This window comes from Diadema antillarum, unplaced genomic scaffold, assembly GCF_040938485.1.
Source record: "Diadema antillarum isolate AM-2024a unplaced genomic scaffold, OU_Dant_1.0 scf00000114, whole genome shotgun sequence".
NCBI classification, from domain to species: domain Eukaryota; kingdom Metazoa; phylum Echinodermata; class Echinoidea; order Diadematoida; family Diadematidae; genus Diadema; species Diadema antillarum.
Window position 1 is genome coordinate 2,567,668 of NW_027271003.1, and position 20,732 is coordinate 2,588,399.

Sequence of the window (20,732 nt, forward strand, 5' to 3'; positions counted from 1 at the left end):
CACATACCAAAAAAATACACACACAGAAATTTAGAAATTCATTTATTTCAATAATTTTAATTATTATGAACAATGCAGGAGAAATGAAGAGCTCATGATAATACAACTCAAAGCATACGATCTTATTAACTGAGCGGAACAGTACGACCAAGAAAAGGCCTCTGTGACGATCTCTCTTCAAAATACACCCCTTTACACCAAAAGTTATTCAATAATCAAAGTCATGCTTCCATGAGACAGTAATCAAAATTCAAGGGATACGTTAGATATTAACCCTACAAGTACACCATTTCCTACATCCAAAGTTTTGCCATCTAATTTTCTTCGAAGAACTATAGAATTTTTTTTCGATACTGTTCAAATATCTGAAATTACCCAACTTTCTTTAAAGTCTTGAATGATTTAATAACGTAAAGTTTCACTGTGTATATCAGGCCGCCTTCACTCTTTTTTTCTTCTTTTTTAATAATAATCAGATCGTGAAATGTGAAATTCTCAATTCATCGAGTCCCTTATATTCCTTACCACATTCTCTTTGCCACGCAAATGACTTTGTAACGAATGTCATATCCGAGCAGTGAACAGCTATTTGCGTTATTACTTTTTTTCATGTTGCCATAATAGTTTCAACACTTATTCGTACAACTGTGGTTCACGGTATTTTTCATAATGTTGCGTTGTTCTGATTTTTTGTGATTATAGATATTTGAATGTCTACTTGGAAATGAAACGAATCAAGTATATTACGACAGGCTTAGCCAGGTTTATCCAACCAGAAATAGGGAGGATGTCCTACTCAAAGACCACTCAAAGACTTTCAAAAACTAATTTATTTCCTCTAAATCAACAGAAAGTTTTGTGATGCGGACTTCAAAAGATAGTATAATTTGTGCAAATGTTTACTTTTTTTCTTCGATTTTTTTTTGGCTTTATTTTGTATCTCTAGTTCAACAGAGTGATAAGTCTGGAGATGGTCCTTTTTAATCGCAGATATACGATCCCATATAGGCCTATAACATTCTCCAATTTTGTTCTACAGTATTGCTCTCCAGATCGGCCTACAACATTCTTCAGTTTTGTTCTACTGTTTTGTTCTACAGATAGGTCTACAATATCCTCCACTTTTGTGGCGTTTTGCAAATCAACACTGGTCAGCCTTTCACTTGGTCTTGCCACCAGTTGGTCACTCACGGGACGTTGACCATGGCCTTTGCCTTGATGAGCTCCTGGACGGTGGCGTCGTGCCCGGCTTCGGCGGCGTGATGGAGCGGCGTGTTGCCGGCAGGATCGCGGTGGTCGACCACCTCCCGCTTCCAGTGAATGAGAGCCAATACAGTTCTGCGGAGGGAATCGTGGGGAATGAAAACAAGTGACAATCATGACAATTTGAGGAAGATTGAGGAGTATGAGAAGGTGGAGGGGAGGGAGGAAGGGTCCCAGAGAGAAGTAGAGGGGGGGAGGTATGAAAGGAAGAAAATAGTGCCAGAGAGGAAGATAGAATGGAAAGGAAGAGAGAGAGAGGAGAGAAGGATAGGTCAGTATGAAGAGGAGTGGGGAGAAAGGATGAGTAAAACGAGATTTTTTTGAGAAATATACAATACCATTGGAGGACAAGGGAGTGAGAGAATTTCACAAAGAGGAATGAAGACGAATACATGTACACGAAATAAGGAGATTGCAATAAAACAACATTTTGTACTTCTCTGTTCAAACGTCAAGTCAGTCACGTAAGAAAATGGAAATTATGTTTCACAGGAAACTTGTTGGATAATTTGCAGGCCTGTCAAAAGCGATTGTTTTCTGATTTTAGCGATTGTTTTCTGATTTTTTAATTTATTTTTTAGTACCCAAGATTAACTTTTAAATAGTTATGGATGTGTTCGTTTTATTTCGTTTTGTTCGCTTGTACTTTGAGGGTTTCATCAAATTCTATGCAGACCTTTAGATATCTCAAAGTATGTGCTGCTAAAATCAGAAATCTTGTTGGACGCTTGCCTGTTACAAGAAGCGAATAACAATAGCATATTAACTGGATCCCATGTTCATGTGTCGATAAGTAGTTTTTTAGTGAAACTAGTCAATGGCTCGTTACTAAAGGTTTCTGGGAAGAAAGTTTCCTGTCAGAACGAAAGAACAATGCTTTTGTAGCTTTTCAGTTACAGTTAAGGTATGTAATCATCTTTTATGAAGAGTCAAAATTGATCGTTTAAACCGATTCCTATCGTCAGTCTATGGCAGTCTGTGTGGTAAGGAAATCTACAATAGATTTTATCTTTTGTTAAAACGGGGCCCAGTTTATTAAAGATACTCAGGATCAAAGATTATTTCATCCTGATGACCATGCTACTCAACATGTAAAATTTTTGAAACGCATTTTAATTTCATGCATAATTATTTAGCCAGCATGTTAATACATTCTTGTTTCAATAACACTCACTCTGTGTATCCCTTTTTCGAAGCGCCGTAGATCAAATCTGAAATGGCATCATCGTTCATTCCATGAACCTTGCGACCGCGGTGGAGGAGCAACTATGTCATTGATTTAAGAACATGAAATGTAACTTGCTCATGGTTATTGATAAATTCTTAAAACATAAACTTTTTGGCCCGGATTTACATCTCGATCTAATGATGTTTCTGACACGTTCAGAGAAATCCTGAAAAATTGATAGAGATATTGCCCTTTAACCTGAAAATGAATAACTTTTAAAAACGATGAAATCACTTATTGTATATGTTAACTAGATTATTATAATAATATTTTAAAAATTGAAAAAAAAAAGATGAAATTCATGTTCTCAGATGTAGAATTCGTATGTAGCACTTTAAGCTGATTCATCTTCGCACTCTTTGATAGTTGATAACTCTATGTATTCATAACTTCGTCAGCTAACTTAGTCAGGTATGCCATTTAGTTACCTTTTTCTTTTTGATAGAAGAGAAAGTCTGTCTCACGCATCTGTTTGGGCGCAAAAATAGCACAAGGAGAATGGTGGCCTAATCATTAGTGAAGAGACACACCATGTACTTGCCAAGAAGAAGAAAAAAAAGGGGGTACGAGGAGTGAAAAGAAGGAGGAAACGGGAAAAAGAGAAGGAGGAAAGATTGATAAGAAGGGAGAAATAGTGGACGGAAAGTAGACGGAGAAGAACTGAAAAAGAATGAGGAGGAGAAAGAAAAATAAGGACCAAAAAAAACCCGACAATCAAACGAATAACTGAGGAGAGGAATAAGAAAGCACAGGCTGACAGGGAAAGGGAAAATTGATGGCTAGACTAAAACATACAAATATCAAATAAAGAAATAAAAAATGCAAGGGGAAAAGTCAAGAGGGGAAAGAAGTTGAGAGAAAGTATAAGAATTGGAAAAAATAATTTGGAAACAAAAGAAAAACACGCATTACTTGCAAAGTATCGGCCTTGTTCTCTTCAGCCGCCCATCTGATCAGCCGAGCGGCCGTCTCCAGACTGTCTCTTGCGTTCCTGCTCATGTCCGCGTTGCGCAGGTACTCGAGCAGGGAGACCAGGGTATCGAAGCTCTTAGAGGTGGCTGCCGTCTGCAGAGGCGTCAGGCCCTGGTGGTCGGGAAGGTGGTGGTCTGCCCCCCTGGAAAGTAGCGCAGTAGACCAAGTTATGCGAAAGCGTTCAAATGCATCAATAATATGTATGAGGTTCTTGTCAAAGGCTTATTCACAAGTCTCTCCAAACTCTATTGAAATATGTATATGTTCGGAAACTAGTTTGGACCAAGAGTTGCTGCTGCATTCGGACAAATTTTAGCAAAGCTTTCTAGCTGTCTTAAAACACACACATTGGGTTTTCCAAGTACAGACCAAGGATATTCTATCTGAACCTATTTGAAACGATACACATTGCAGAGGCACAAATTTCACATCTATCAATAGTCTCCTCCTTGTGACTGAATATGTAGGGTAAAAAGGGATAGCACACGCCTTCTTTTTTATATTAAAATACAAAATGTATAACAGAATCCGAGTTAATGCTGCCTTTTAATCTTGATACTAGAATGTTACTACTGCATATCATTGCCTAACAATAATAGATTTTTAGATATTGTCCGCCATTTTCCAGCCTGGGTAACTTTTCATAAAGGCTGTTAGTATATTTAACAGGAGTCACACATTGTTTATATCTTTTTATGTAAAAAGAACAATTTCAAGCGACACATGAATACTAATTTTCACTCAAACCGGCAACAATCACGCCTGAAGGTATAGACCTACTTGCTGTTATCATCTATTAGTATATAGTAGCATTACCTTAGATAATGTTTATCATCCTCTTTACCTATGTATATTACACCACTTACTTTTCAATTAGATATTCGGCTACCCTTTGATGGTTGGTTGCGCATGCAAAGTGCAGCGGGGTGAAACCGTCCCAGTTTTGGACGTTGATTTTCGCTCCTTTTACACACAACATCTTTACCATTTCCAAATGGCCAGTAGTGCAGGCCTCATGTAGCGGCGTGTTCTCAATCTCCCCAGTGTAGTTGAGCATGTCCTTACCATCTTCGTCGGAATCATCCTTCAACTCGTCATCGCTCTCCATCTCATCACGTTTGCCAGGTTTCACTGTAACATACAAGGCCTTTCCTTTCTTTTGCGTTCATTTTCTCTCTCTCTCTCTCTCTCTCTTCCTTGTTTAATGTTTGTGTGGATGATGATACATTATGGAGTTACATAATATCATACGCACTAAAGAACTCGTGTACAGTACGTGTTAATACTACGTTACTGCACCGCGCGCGAAGCTGACGCGCAAACAGAAAACCAAATCAAACAAGATAAAAACAAAACATGAATTCCATGAATTCCATGTTTTGTAACGCTGAAATATAAAAATTTTCGTCTCGCTCGCTGCGCCCGCTCACTAAAAATTTATCAAAAAAAAAATAAGAAGAACAAAACGTAATGATGACGTGGAAATATAAAAATTTCGGCTCACTCACTCGTAGTAATTCAGAGTATTTTTCCAAGTCCTTGGTTTGTTGGCATAAATCGTTATCTATGAAGCCGTCACTATATCTTGATTAGAATTGTAAGATTTAATAACCAAAAATTGATAAGAATTCCATGTTTTGTAAGGTGAAATACAAAAATTGTCGGCTCGCTCGCTGCGCTCGCTCGCCAAAATTTATCAAAATTTATCAGATTTTATATCACCCTCAAAAAAACCTTTTAAGTGCTCGAAAAAGCATATCAAGTGGACTTTTTTAAAGTCCCTACCGGGATGGGATTGGGGTTGAACACTGTTGGTATAAATCGTTATCTATAAGACCGTCACTATATCTTGATCAGAATTGTCATTCGAAGATTTAATAACCAAAAATGACAAGAATTCCATGTTTTGTAAGCTGAAATACAAAAATTTTCGGCTCGCTCGCTGCACTCGCTCGCCAAAATTCTTCAATATCTATTACATTTAAAACACCCTCAAAAGACCCCTTCTATAAGTGCTTTAAAAAGCACATCATGTGGACTTTTTTTTAGTCCCTACCGGGATGGGGTTGGACACTGTTGGTACAAATCGTTATCTATAAGGCCGTCACTCTGATTAGAATTGTAATTCGAAGATTTAATAACCAAAAATGACAAGAATTCCATGTTATGTATAAAGCTGAAATATAAAGATTTTCGGCTCGCTTGCTGCGCTCGCTCGCCAAAATATATCAAAATTTAGGGTTGCCTATTTATACATTTAAATCACCCTCAAAAGACCCCTCTAAAGTGCTTCAAAAAGCATATCATGAGGACTTTTTTACAGACCTTACCGGGATGGGGTTGGGGTTGAACACTTTTTCAGAAATTAGGGGCGCAATTTTCGCGCTTGTCACGGGCGCCGTTTTCCCTAGATACGCCACTGACTACCAAGATACAGTCAGTATAGTAGCCTACTGGAAGCAGCAAGCTCTGGAAGCTCTGGGAGTAGCAAGTTACTTGCTACTAAATGTAATTAGTAATAGCACATGGACTTGGTAATCTTTAGTAATTGTAGATATGAATTTTTTCAATGACTGAAAGTTAAAACTGAAAGATAACTGAGTGTGAGTCTACAAATTGTGGTTGGATGACTTTATTGCGCCTAAAATTCATTAGATATCTAGGTCTAGGAACAGTGGCGTAACTACGGGGGCATGGGGGGGGGGGCACGTGCCCCCCCCCCCATCCGCTGATTTTAAAAAAAGAAAAAAAAGAAAAAAGAAAGAAAAAAAAACCTACGAAAATGGTAATTCAAGGGTTAGTAAACTGCTTTTGAAATCGACATGAAACGATGATCAAGAAAAAAAGATATTTTTCTAAGATATATATATATTTTCTAACCATATAATTAAAGAGGTATAACATTGTTCAAAAAGCCCGGAGACGACAAAAGATTGTGATTCAGCGTGATTCCTGGTTGGCATTTTGAATACAAGCAGGATGTGCGCAGTGTACTCAGAATATCGGAATGGCAAAAAGAGTCGCTGCAACGTTGCGCAATGTTTGATAGGTTGTACGCATTAAAAATTGCTATCAAAGCTTGATCATTGATTTTGCAGTGTTGCTTTACATACTAGTCTATATCAAAATGCCTTGCATTGCCAATAATAAGACTTGCTATTTCCTAACTTTTCCATCTATATGAAACACACACACTCACAAACACAAACAAATTAGGGGATGCTCTATATAAAGTGCAGATTTTGGACATCCTTCTCCCGCTTGGTCACTTCGACGCCCCCTCGCTGGTCATACCTCCCCCAATCATGAACATAAACCGACACCCTTGACTACCAGTGGCGGATCCAGGGGGCGCACCGGGCGCCCCCTCCCTCCAATGCGAAAAATATATACATGTAGCTACAAACGACAGTTTTTGGACGGTAAAATGTCAAAATTTTTAAGCTCGCTCGCTTCGCTCGCTCGCATTTAACCGTTATATGCCATTCTCCTGCATGTTACTGCCAGTAATTGCCAGCAGTTGCGCCCGGTGCGCCCCCCCCCCCCGAATTTCCAAAGCGAAAAAATATAGCTACAAACGGCAGTTTGGGGACTGTAAAAATAATGTCAAAATTTTCAAGCTCGCTCGCTTCGCTCGCTCGCATTTAATCGTAATGCCATTCTCCTGATGTTACTGCCAGTAATTGCCAGCAGTTGCGCCCGGTGCGCCCCCCCCCCCCCCCGAATTTCCAAAGTGAAAAAATATAGCTACAAACGGCAGTTTTGGGACTGTAAAATGTCAAAATTTTCAAGCTCGCTCGCTTCGCTCGCTCGCATTTAATCGTTATGCAATTCTCCTGATGTTGCTGTCAGTAATTGCCAGCAGTTGTGCCCGGTGCGCCCCCTCCCCTTAATTTCCAAAGCGAAAAAAATATAGCTACAAACGGCAGTTTTGGGACTGTAAAATGTCAAAATTTTCAAGCTCGCTCGCTTCGCTCGCTTGCATTTAATCGTTATGCCATTCTCCTGATGTTGCTATCAGTAATTACCAGCAGTTGCGCCCGGTGCGCCCCCTCCCCTTAATTACTAAGGCGAAAAAATATAGCTACAAACGGCAGTTTTGGGACTGTATTAATGTCAAAATTTTCAAGCTCGTTCGCTTCGCTCGCTCGCATTTAATCGTTATGCAATTCTCCTGATGTTGCTGTCAGTAATTACCAGCAGTTGCGCCCGGTGCGCCCCCTCCCCTTAATTTCTAAAGCGAAAAAATATAGCTGCCAACGGCAGTTTGGGGACTTAAAATGTCAAAATTTTCAGCCTCGCTCGCTTCGCTCGCTCGCATTTAATCGTTATGCCATTCTCCTGATGCTACTGCCAGCAACTGCCAGCAGTTGCACCCGGTGCAACCCCCTTAATTTCCAAAGCAAATATATATACATATATTACGGCAGTTTGGGGACTTAAAATGTCAAAATATTCAGCCTCGCTCGCTTCGCTCGCTCGCATTTAATCGTTATGCCATTCTCCTGATGCTACTGCCAGCAACTGCCAGCACTTGCACCCGGTGCAACCCCCTTAATTTCCAAAGCAAATATATATACATATATTACGGCAGTTTGGGGACTTAAAATGTCAAAATTTTCAAGCTCGCTCGCTTCGCTCGCTCGCATTTAATCGTTATGCAATTCTCCTGATGTTGCTGTCAGTAATTACCAGCAGTTGCGCCCGGTGCGCCCCCTCCCCTTAATTTCTAAAGCGAAAAAATATAGCTACAAACGGCAGTTTGGGGACTGTAAAATGTCAACATTTTCAAGCTCGCTCACATTTTATCGTTATGCAATTCTCCTGATGTTGCTGTCAGTAATTGCCAGCAGTTGCGCCCGGTGCGCCCCCCCCCCCCCCGAATTTCCAAAGTGAAAAAATATAGCTACAAACGGCAGTTTGGGGACTGTAAAATGTCAAAATTTTCAAGCTCGCTCGCTTCGCTCGCTCGCATTTAATCGTTACGCAATTCTCCTGATGTTGCTGTCAGTAATTGCCAGCAGTTGTGCCCGGTGCGCCCCCTCCCCTTAATTTCCAAAGCGAAAAAATATAGCTACAAACGGCAGTTTTGGGACTGTAAAATGTCAAAATTTTCAAGCTCGTTCGCTTCGCTCGCTCGCATTTAATCGTTATGCAATTCTCCGGATGTTGCTGTCAGTAATTACCAGCAGTTGCGCCCGGTGCGCCCCCTCCCCTTAATTTCTGAAGCGAAAAAATATAGCTGCCAACGGCAGTTTGGGGACTTAAAATGTCAAAATTTTCAGCCTCGCTCGCTTCGCTCGCTCGCATTTAATCGTTATGCCATTCTCCTGATGCTACTGCCAGCAACTGCCAGCAGTTGCACCCGGTGCAACCCCCTTAATTTCCAAAGCAAATATATACATATATTACGGCAGTTTGGGGACTTAAAATGTCAAAATTTTCAAGCTCGCTCGCTTCGCTCGCTCGCATTTAATCGTTATGCAATTCTCCTGATGTTGCTGTCAGTAATTACCAGCAGTTGCGCCCGGTGCGCCCCCTCCCCTTGATTTCTAAAGCGAAAAAATATAGCTACAAACGGCAGTGTGGGGACTGTAAAATGTCAACATTTTCAAGCTCGCTCACATTTTATCGTTATGCAATTCTCCTGATGTTGCTGTCAGTAATTGCCAGCAGTTGCGCCCGGTGCGCCCCCTCCCCTTAATTTCTAAGGCGAAAAAATATAGCTAATACAAATGGCAGTTTTGGGACTGTAAAATGTCAAAATTTTCAAGCTCGCTCGCTTCGCTCGCTCGCATTTAATCGTTATGCAATTCTCCTGATGTTGCTGTCAGTAATTACCAGCAGTTGCGCCCGGTGCGCCCCCTCCCCTTAATTTCTAAAGCGAAAAAATATAGCTGCCAACGGCAGTTTGGGGACTTAAAATGTCAAAATTTTCAAGCTAGCTCGCTTCGCTCGCTCGCATTTAATCGTCATGCCATTCTCCTGATGTTACTGCCAGCAACTGCCAGCAGTTGCACCCGGTGCAACCACCTTAATTTCCAAAGCAAATATAATATATACATACATACATTATTATACAGCTGTATATAGCTACAAACGGCAGTTTGGGGACTGTCAAAAATGTCAAAATTTTCAAGCTCGCTCGCTCCGCTCGCTCGCATTTAATTGTACAGTTATGCAATTCTGATGTTGCTTCCATGAGGTGCGCCCCCCCCCCAATGTCTTGACCCACGGTACGCCACTGAACACCCCCCTCTAAAAAATCCTGGGTACGCCTATGCATACAAGGTCCTAAAGTTGTTGCTTTTTTTACAAGTTTTCCTGCTACGCATGCGATGAAAACGAAAAGGTGAAATCTACAGAACACATTTTATGTTTACAGAGCAATCGTGAAAATCCGCAATGAAAGGAACAGATAAACTATTTGACGAAAACACAGACAGCACTAACGAAGTTAATAGGCCTATTTGGCACTTTCATGAGATAAGGAGATAAATCACTTTCATTGTAGAAGTGTAGCAGTGAAATTATGGAGGATGATCGGAAACGATATTGAAAATGTCAGAAGTAGGGATGAAGACAGGGGCATTCTTTTTATTGCATCCTTTTGGTGTTTAATCATGTCAAGATGTTAAAATGGATCTCTAAAGCAAGTGAAGATGTTTTGGGTTTCGATTCAAGATGGAATTTGAATGCAGTGCATGCAAAGTGGCAACAGTAGGAAGATATCTAAAGAAATCAAGGTAAATGAAGAACAAGGAGAGAGTATGGGGGCAGGCTTCCTTGCCTGGTGAGACCTCACCGTGTTCTAGAGCGAGTTGGACCAGGTCCTTGTGGCCTTTTCTCACGGCCTCATGAATCGGCGGGTTATTGTTCCCGTTCGTTTTCGTCAGCAGCTGTGAGTAAAACCGAAAAATAGAAACAAGGATCTTATTAATTCTTACCAACCAGTTAAGAAGAAACACAAATTGAGTAATTACTAAAGTCTTCCTCTGACATTTCGCCTTACCATTTTTAACTTAGATCTTCTCACATATTTACAACGAAACTACAAGGGATGATGACGAACGCAAATTGTTGACAATTATTATGTTATTGTTGTACCATCCTGGATTCAAATAGAAAGAAGCACGTGAACGCAATTTTTCGTGCTGTATGTCATTTATGTTTTGACAATGTCACAATATGGACTAAACAGATGTAAATGTGACTATGTGCTTTCAGGGTCATTTACGTGTATCAAGACTTCGGAAAAATGCGCCTTTACTCAAAGGGCTACCCCGACAGAACAAGCCATACGATATTACCATTCATTACAACCTACCTGCAATATACACGCTATTCACTATGATTGTCCAGGACTTTGGGTAAGTAGAATTTTTTTCGGAGTTTCATTTCATTCTTCTTCTTTTTTTAGCTGATCACAGAAATTATCATCAGAATTTCGCCATGTATATCTTCAGAAGTCGCAATATAAGTCTAGATTTTAGACGGCCAGTCAATTTCTAACAATTATTCTCCGTACAGTCCGACCTTAATTTTATGGCTTATCTATTAATACCCTTCCATACTAGGCCTATACGTTACAAAAGTCAATATTCACAAGTCAAGATTTCTTCATGTTCTTTATTTCGTTAATTGATATTGCTTGTAATAACTGCCGATAAATAAAATAGTGAAAAATCAACAATCTCACCACGTACAGGCTACCATTTTGCTTAGCCTTCTCGATGATTCGAAGAGCGATCTTTTTGTTGCCCTCCCTGAAGACGATGTGGAGAGGGGTGTCGAAGTTGTCGTCCCACACGTTCAGTTTGGCGCCTTTGTTGATAAGCATGATGGCGACGTCCGTCTTCCCATAGAAGCAGGCGGCAAGGAGGGCCGTTGTGCCGCTGTGGTCCACAGACTATTACGGTATGCCAAGAGCCAAAACGTGATTTGCAGTAAAGTAGATTACAAGGTAAAGTGACACTTTTGATACCGTCAAAGAGGCAAAACCCAGCGTTAGTGCATGCATCAAAAAAGTTCTAAAATGTGAGATAGGGGTAATAATAGAAAAACAAACAAACAAACGGGCCGTTAACGATCGCCTCGACACTGAATTTGCTATATTTATTGCTTTGTTTTGGTCATTTGTCGTACCCTTGCTACTCGTTTTAATCTTTATACTCAATTTTAAATCCGGGACTTACACTCAATAAGCTTGCTTCTATATACGGTAGGTTCTATCATATTGTTTTTAGCATTTATTCTCATCACAGATTCCAACTTTTATAAATTGACCAAATATTATTATGTTTGTAATATTCTATTATGCTTGCCTAGCTGGATATCATGTATTATTTAATTTTGTTATATTGACTTTTCACCGAGAAATATGAAAATGAATCGAAATTGCAATATGTTAGTATAATAGAAAGGAGTACTGACTTTAACATATACCTCAATGTCAGTTTCCTTGCTGCTCAGGAGATGGCTCGCCGCTTCAACATTCCCTTGCCAGGCAGCGACAAAAAGTGGAGTACGCCCTCTACAGTCCTCAACATTCACGTCAGCCGAGCTGGCCATGAGGATACACACAACGCTGTCTTTCTTGTCGACCTGTTTCTTCGCGGAAAGTTTCCTCCTTTTCGAAAAACTCCTCCCATCTTCGGACTAGGAGAGAAATAGACTTTGTTAGTTTAACAACTTTAGAAGCACATATTCTTGGGGTTATCTGACACCAGATCAAGATGATAATAATGGGAGTAATTCATCCTTACCTGGATAATCATTGCTGTCATTACAATTATCTCACTTTCTATCATAATGATCGTTTTTTAACTTGCTAGATTGCAATCTATTTCAGGGGCTACTGAGGGGGTATCTGAAGGCCGATTACATATAAAACCTTGAATTCGGGTGATTTTTATTTCCCTCTGACTCGTTATCTGCGTAACTATGACTATAATTTATTAATCTTTTTTAATAGCCTTCACGAAAAGTAATAATGTGGGTCCAGATACATGAATGATTTCCCACTGAAGACTATAATGTTACAAAAATACCTTTGCCAGATCTCTTTCCTTCCTAGTAGCTCTAGCGGCGAAGTGGAGCGGTCGTCGAGAAGCCTCACCGATATCGTTCACGTCTTCGTTTCATAATGATTTTACCGTCAAGGTCGTGTTCAGAAGATTGCAATACAAGGAATAATTACGATGTGATAATTATTGTTAAAACCAGTACTAGTGTTCGATTTATATCCAAAATGCTAATGCGTTATCCTTTTTACATTTGCATTTCATAGTGGATGGTCTTGAATGGGAAACCACCCCCAATTAATAATGATAATAGTATTAATAATAATAATAATAATGATAATAATAATAACAATGATAATAATAATTGTTCAATGCTGGGAGGCATGTTGCCTAGTCTTGTCAAAGGCACCGAGCGGTTGTAATCACTGACAAAGAGTGTGGTCAGGTGGTTCACTATACGAGTAGAGGGCGTCCTGAGATTTGCGAATTCTAGGTTCACAAATCAGTTACAGTAGAATGTTCAACCCACCATCACCCCTAACTGAATTATTCAGAAACAGTTTCAGTCACAATGTCAGATTATATCAAATTGTATCAAACTTGTATTCACAAGTCATGAAAATATAAGCAAGAATTCTCATTACAAATATATAATTTAATAAAAATTAATAACAATGTATAATATATATACAACGTACACTGTTCCAGTAATATACCCACGGGCTATCATCACTGCCAACTTTTTTTTTTGTGAGTATGCATATTTTACATATTGTATATTTGTAGGATTTCTTTCTTTTTTTTTTTCTTGGATGATTGCGAAATTTTGCTAAGAAGCTATCAGATGCTCTCCCTATTTATGAAAGTAAAAATGGCAAACGGGGCAAACGAGTGAATAAATGCAGCGGCACGGTGATATCATTTAATATGCGAAATCGAAAACTTAACTCTGATTTACCAGACAGTTAATGCATGTTATACATTTTTATAATGTACCGTGGGCTTTCAAGTCAATTTGACTCGTTGTTACCTTACATAGGGTTCGTGATTAGACACGTTTTCAAGTGACTATGTTAGGTAGCCCTAATAAGCCATTTGTTATATCCTCACAAGCTAGTCTTCTCTTATCTCCAAAGAAAGCAAAGCCAAAAGAAAGCTTGAGATACATGCGGTACGCTATTCCACAAGCGCTCGTCGTCAACACTGAAATTAAAAAAAGAAAAAGATGGTGACGAAAAAGAAAAACTTCCAATTTGGGGAAATACTCATCCCTTTTCTTTTCTCAGTTTTCTATTGCTCTGTATAGCGTAACATTTACATGGGAACTTGGGAGCTAATATAGATATTCGGGTAGAGGAGAGTGGGATTACCTGCTCCTCGGTGGACCAGAAGCCTAACCATCTCCACGTCATCCTTGTCAGCGGCGTAATGGAGGGCGCTGTAATTCTTCCCGTCGTGTTCATTGATCTCGCTCTCGATTTCATCGTCGTCGAGTCCATCGAGCAGGGCCTTAAGGTCAGCAAGTTGTCCGGCGCGAGCGACCTGTGCAGAAGGCGATCATTATTGCATTGGTCTTTGAAGTATGAACTGTGATATCAGTTAGTAAAACTTTGCATTCTAACCGCTCTTCGATAGGCCGTGCAGACGACCGTATGAATCAACATGATGAAAGTGATTGTTTGGCTAGCCGTAGGGGCCTACTAGTAATCTGTTGGGTGGTGCACCACGTATTCTTTCTAGGGTAGGCCTATGTGAGTGGCCCTGAAAAGAGCCTACCCAATCCCGACGTTTCGGCAAGCATGTTCTCGCTGTTCTCAATGGAATGATTCCCTTGAGAACCTTCCCCCCTTTTTTTTTTGCTTGTCAGCTGAAAGCGGCACCAGAAGTTGCACTGAAGTGCCCTTTATGTTTTGCTTGTTAGCTCGTGAAACCCGAAAGCTCCCCCCCCCCCACTTTTGAAAACCTCCGCGAGGACACAACGAATACACACCTCTTGTCTAGTCATTGCTATGACAAAAAAAAGATCGGGATTGAGTCTACAATGGTAAATCTAGGTTTGGAATGGTCAAGGTGTCTTGCTGTGTGCATTGTATGCTTTGTTTTTGTTTTTCTATCATAACGGTGAGTTGGCTCAGTCGGTAGCGCGTCTACCTCACGATCACGCGGCCCGGGTTCGAACCCGAGTCTGGACTGAGCAATGCTGTGTGTAAGCATACCGTCCCCTCTAGCAAGAGGCAAAACACTCTATCCCTCGGATAGGACATAAAATGGAGATACCGTGTATGAGAGAGTATCAACTCATGCACGTAAAAGATCCCGCTTCATTCATTCATCGCAAAGAGCAGGGTGTTTAACCCGGTGAAGTGGTCCCGCACCTCGCATCCAACTGAACCCCATGGAAGACTAGCTTAACGTAGCTGAATATGGGCTACCCAGCCATCTTCTCAGATGGAAAATGAACAAACAAACAAACAAACAAACGAACATATAGAAATCTAGTTCAGTTTACAATCATCAGATTGGCTGTTGTCATTGCTATGAAAGACTTGTCCAGGGTGTCACGAGAGAATCAAACATGTGCGATTCTTCTTCTTCTTTTTTTTCGGAGACGTCTTCCTTACGTCTCCGCAACGTCTCCTTAGTCGCGACCAACTCGTCGAGACTAATGTTGTCCATGAGGTCTCCAAGACATGTCGGTGACCTTGCGAAGAATCATTGGCAACTTACTGGAAAATCATTGGCAACCTACTGGAGACATCGCAGAGACGTGGCTGCGGCGACTTCCAGATGAATGGATTATCACTCTATGTTCGATTGTTTGATTTTTCGGACTTTTTCAATGTCCAGATGGTCTCGGAGCACAGAACTCTACACAGAGAGTTCTGTGTCTCGGAGACGTCTCCGCGACGTCTTGGTGACTCTCCATAGTCGGGACTTAATCGCGGAGACTAATTTTTTACCCGCAAGGTCTTAGGGACGTATCATCGACTTCCGGAAGTCACCCTGGAGTCCCCTCCGCGGTGAGAGCACAAGCTTCTTCTTTTTTTTGGGGGGGGGGGAGGGGGAGTGGGTGGGAGAGGGGGTGGGGAAGGGGTGGGGATGGGGTGGTCCTTCGAGTCACGCTAGTCACAGTGACGGATCATTCGCGGCGAGACATCCTCAAGATTGGCCCTTACGGTGGGTATCTCACTGCCTTAATTTGAGACTAAAAGATGGCCACCCGGTGACTACTCGAGTCTCACCCGGTTGCAGAGTGGTCGCTGAGACATTTTCTCCCAGAGATGATAGCCTGGTTTCCGACGATTCGGGAGATAATCGAGCATGTATTCGCTTTATCGGACAACCTTTCAGGTCTCCAGTGTGCTGGTCTCGGAGACGTCTCCGTGACGTCTTCTTAGTCGCGACCAGGCCGCAACCAAATAGTGGAGATCAGTTTTTCCGCGAGGTCTCCGAGACGTCTCGGCGACCTTGCGACAAATCATTCGCGACTTACTGGAGAATCATTGGCGACCGAGTGGAGATGTTTCAAAGATGTGGCGGCGACGCCTCCGCGACTTCCAGATGCAATTTCATCTCATTTCTCGTGGAAATCCCCGCCATTGTTCAGCCTCTGAATTTGCTGACGGTAAAATGAACAGTCGGGGGCGGATCGACAACTAATTATGAAAACTTAGCAGACTGTGTCCTGGCAACGACTTAATCGTGTGTTGTTGTTGTTGTTTTTTATACTTTGATCTCTAGGGTGATATATCTGGTGGGAATCCCCGCCATTGTTAAGTCTCGGAATTTATTGACAAACGCGTATATGCACAATGCTTGATATTTAGGTATTCATGGCGTCTGCACCGCAGATAATAATAATTAGTCCATGGGCCAGGCCAGATATTGGTACCATCTGAGGTGGCAAAACCTTTTTGGTGTCATTTTGTTTGTCGGGCATAGATATGCTTATCAAGCTATGATAGCATTTCCAAATGAGTAGCTTAGTCATAGTAAATGAATTTTTAACCAATTTGGTCTCGTTGTTATATCCCTTTACTTCTGAATCGAAACTAACCGCCATACAAAGAAGAGCACTGTCTTCTGTATGTTCCATAGAGCTGTAAAATGCAGCTCTGTGGTATGTTCACAGGTGTTCTGTTGTAAACGCGGTGCGCTTAGTCTTTATTCAAGGCAGCGAAGGGAATATCCAAAGGTTATGATGTCCACAGCGCTTAGTCTTTATTCTAGACGGTGAAGGGAATATCCAAAGCGTATGATACAGTGTATATCCTTTTATCTAAAAACAACAACAACAACAAAAGCAATTCCTAGTGAATTTTACCGTATTTTTCAATCATTTATCATTTTCCGGTGAAAACGCTACGGTGAAAACGCTGATACCACGCCAATGTCGCTTTATTTCCCTCCAACAATATAAGATAATGCAAAAACAATGTAACGGTACACTACGATACATTATAATGAATGATATTGTAAATGAACAGAGTGATTTTTGTTTAAAACTGATGTATTTGTTGATAGGATAGTATAAAAACAGTATGGATAATCCCTTTTATGAGGAACTTTAGATATGATAACGGTACATTGGTCTAGATAAAGAACTAAGCGCACCGCGTGACAGCTGTGGACATCATAACCTTTTGGATATTCCCTTCGCTGCCTTGAATAAAGACTAAGCGCACCGCGTTTACAACAGAACACCTGTGGACATACAGTAGCCAGTGCTCTTCTTTGTATAGCGGTTTAGTTTCGATTCAGAAGTATAGGGATATAAATACGAGACCAAATTGGTTAAAAATTCATTTATTATGACTAAGCTACTCATTTGGAAATGCTATCATAGCTTGATAAGCATATCTATGCCCGACAAACAAACTGACACCAAAAAGGTTTTGCCACCTCAGATGGTACCAATATCTGGCCTGGCCCATGGACTAGAGGTGAAGCCATGCACACTACATCATATATTTTGACCCTCATTGATTGGTTCGTTTCACACTGTGTAGTGCAGATTATGGGGCCCGAGACAAATTGAGAAAGATGAATAGTCGGAGCTATAGTTGGTAATACAGAAAAAGTTTGAAAGACAGATGGTACATATAGAGCTGTATTTATGATAGACTACTTCTTTCTTCCAAAAAAAAAAAAGCAATTTCATGACCTTTTCACGTGTATAGAGTGAGTTAAAATTTTCATCTTATAAAGATAAATTAATGTACAATCAATCATATACTAGTAATAGACAAAGCATGATTTTAATGGATTCATTCTGCAAATTCTTTTTGTACGACAACCCCTGAACTGTTATGGGACCCATGAAAGCAAAACGTTATCTTTTGAAAAATGTATTAAACTACCAGTTTTTAACAAAATCGATATTTCTTATTCTGACGAAACAAGTAGTGAAAATAAAACATTTTCCGAAAGAGGTTGACGAACGGTTCAGATGGTAATTTACAAAAAGGCTGAAAGGAGCGCAAATCTTCCTTTAATGACAATTACAAAGGGTCTCCTTGGTATTATTAGTATGCCTATTCTTTGCACAGTTTCATCATAGTAAGCACATAAACATAACTTTTACCATAACACTTCAAAGGTCAAAATGTCACGTCCTTGTTTCTAGAATTTAGGAAACTATTTTTATTGAGAAATATTTACAATATTGATACATAAATAACGTTATTGATAGAGATAGAGCAATAGACCAGTTCGTAATTCCACTTTTCGCATGAGCAGAAAAAGGTCAATTGTACCAACAGGCATTTTGGTTTGTAAATTCACTGAGATAAGCATCTGTGATGCGATGATTATTCATGTGATCCTTATCTAAATGGTGCTTGCCAGAACCTCCACCTGCCAGCAAGACTGGTATTTCGCAATATAAAAAGAAATAGGCTGTTATTGCGTTCTACACAAAACAATGAAATCATTGCCTGCTGCTAAATTGCCAACTGATGGAGTATTTTAATCACCTGGGGGGCGTTTCATCGAGTTCGTCGGAGGTTTTCACCGACAAAGTTGCTATCAGCCAATCAGACGCAAGGATTTACACTGACAACTGTTAAAAGCTAATGAAATCCTTGCGTCTGATTGGCTGATAGCAAATTTGTCGGTGAAAACTCCGACGAACTCGTTGATGAAATGCCCCCCTGATCTAAACCCGAGTACATTCTTTGTTTGAACATGAATTCCATAAATTGTTACGTCGGGCAAGCTTATGCATTATGCCGCTTTGAAAACGAGTGAAGTACCTAACCAACTGAGAAAAAAAAGATAGGTCATTTGTACCAATGTGTACATGAGCTAATTACGAACTGGCTTATAGATGAAGAAAGATGTTGCAGGGTACACAGAACTACTCGAGAGGTCATTACTTACTGTTTCACCACATTATGTTTTAAGACATACATCCGTTTTTGCTTTTGTTTTGTTTTGTTTTGTTTTTGTCAGCGGTGTGCTAAAGCGCTTCCCTTACGTCGCGGCACTCATTTCACATGATATTATGCAAGTCGGTGACGAAAATTTCTACTCCTGGGCAACTTTTTAGAACACACCTGTCAAGCCTTAGAGAGACCAACGATCACCCCAGACATTATCCGTAGTCATACAGATGGTCAAGGCGGTTCACCCGTGATAATAAACTTGTCATACGCACACGGGAGTGGCTGATTTGCATGTGCAATGTTCCACTCGCGCTCTGAACGGGTGGGGTCCAATATGAAGGTATACATAGCAATGAAACGGTTGTCATTTTCGCCTGTAATCAGTACTGGGTGACAAGGATTCAAAAACCCTAGACGTTCTATGTTTTCTTCTTTGTGAATAAGTAGAGATGGTCTGAGCATTAAAAAAAACCCGAAGCAGATGAGGGTTCATGCTCCATCCCTCGTAATGTGGTACATTGTATCTCTCTCTCTCTCTCTCTCTCTCTCTCTCTCTCTCTTTCACACACTCCGTCAATCTGCCTATCCGTCTATCTTGTATCTATCAATATACGTCTATATATCCATTCATCTATCTATCTACCTATCTATCTATCTATCTATCTATCTATTTAGCAATGAATCTGAACAGAGGAGCTAATGGTCTCATGCCTGCCACGAAATACACCCAAGGTTACGTGTCCGCGAAATCGCGCAACGCGCGTGCTTTGGCGCCATATCGAAACCCTGCACCAGGGTGTGGTCCAGGGTAGGGTGCAACGGGATAGAAACTAAGGACCATTAGCTCCTTGTTGTTCTCATCATGCGCCTTAATGTTAATCACAATGCATTCTTCATTGTTTCTGCATGTACTTCTACATCATACAAGGTGTTGTTGCCCATGAGATCAAAATTATTTCAAGGTCATATCATATTCACTGCGTACCTGAACGATCGATTTTCGTGACTTGGTCTTCTTTCCCTTCTTGAGCGATCTTGCCAGACTTGGTGCACCATCTCCTTCCAGATCATCGCTGCCATCGGACAGATCGCTGTCCGGCGGGCTGTCGACGTCGAAGCTCTCCGCCCAGCGAGAGTAAGCGCGCTTCTCCCGAGCGAAAGTTCGTTCGGAAGCAGCCCTCACCATCGACGCCGATTTCACCGGCGAGGTGTCAAACGCCCACCTGACGGACTTCGCCATTGCGACGATGTCGATCTTGAGCGCAGCTAATTAATCGTGATATAATTATGTTCTTAAGTTAGTAGCCTCAGAACGCAATCGGTGGTTATTCGACGGATTTTAAGATGCCCTCAAGAATAACCACACGATAATCATACGATCAGAGGCGAATTTGAACATTTCTTTTAGCGTACACGTCCATCTTGGCTCAACTTCGGGAGAATCTGGCGCCTGCTTGAGTGTAACGCCACACCTGTCCCTGTCCCAGAATTGACACAGTATGTCCATACGAATATGGAAGTTGGCCAAAACTTGATTTACCAGATCAACTTACAATGTAGTCTTTTTTTCTGACCTTATTCACCAAGCAAGTTAATTGTATACCCACCCATCACACCCACATGTTTATTGGTTTTGTTGGACATATCTGCAGTTAGCAGTTGCGGCGATTTCTTGTAACAAGTGTGCGTGTTTGGGGGGGGGGGGACGCGGGAGAGGGAGAGGCGGAAACACCAAGGCAAAATAATCATACTCTCTGGCGGGAACACAGCGCCCGAAAATACATGTACTTGGCATTATACCCCCACTCCACTCTGTAGTTCTTGATTTCCTTTGTGTCATTATTATTTTGTTTAGTAGGG

The 20,732-nt window shown here is 40.9% G+C and overlaps 1 pseudogene; it reads right to left on the bottom strand.

Moving 5' to 3' along the window:
* The window catches only part of LOC139719733 (uncharacterized), a 37,108-nt pseudogene extending 16,996 nt beyond the window's left edge, over nucleotides 1–20,112 (bottom strand).
* Between the last annotated feature and the right edge of the window lie 620 nt (nucleotides 20,113–20,732).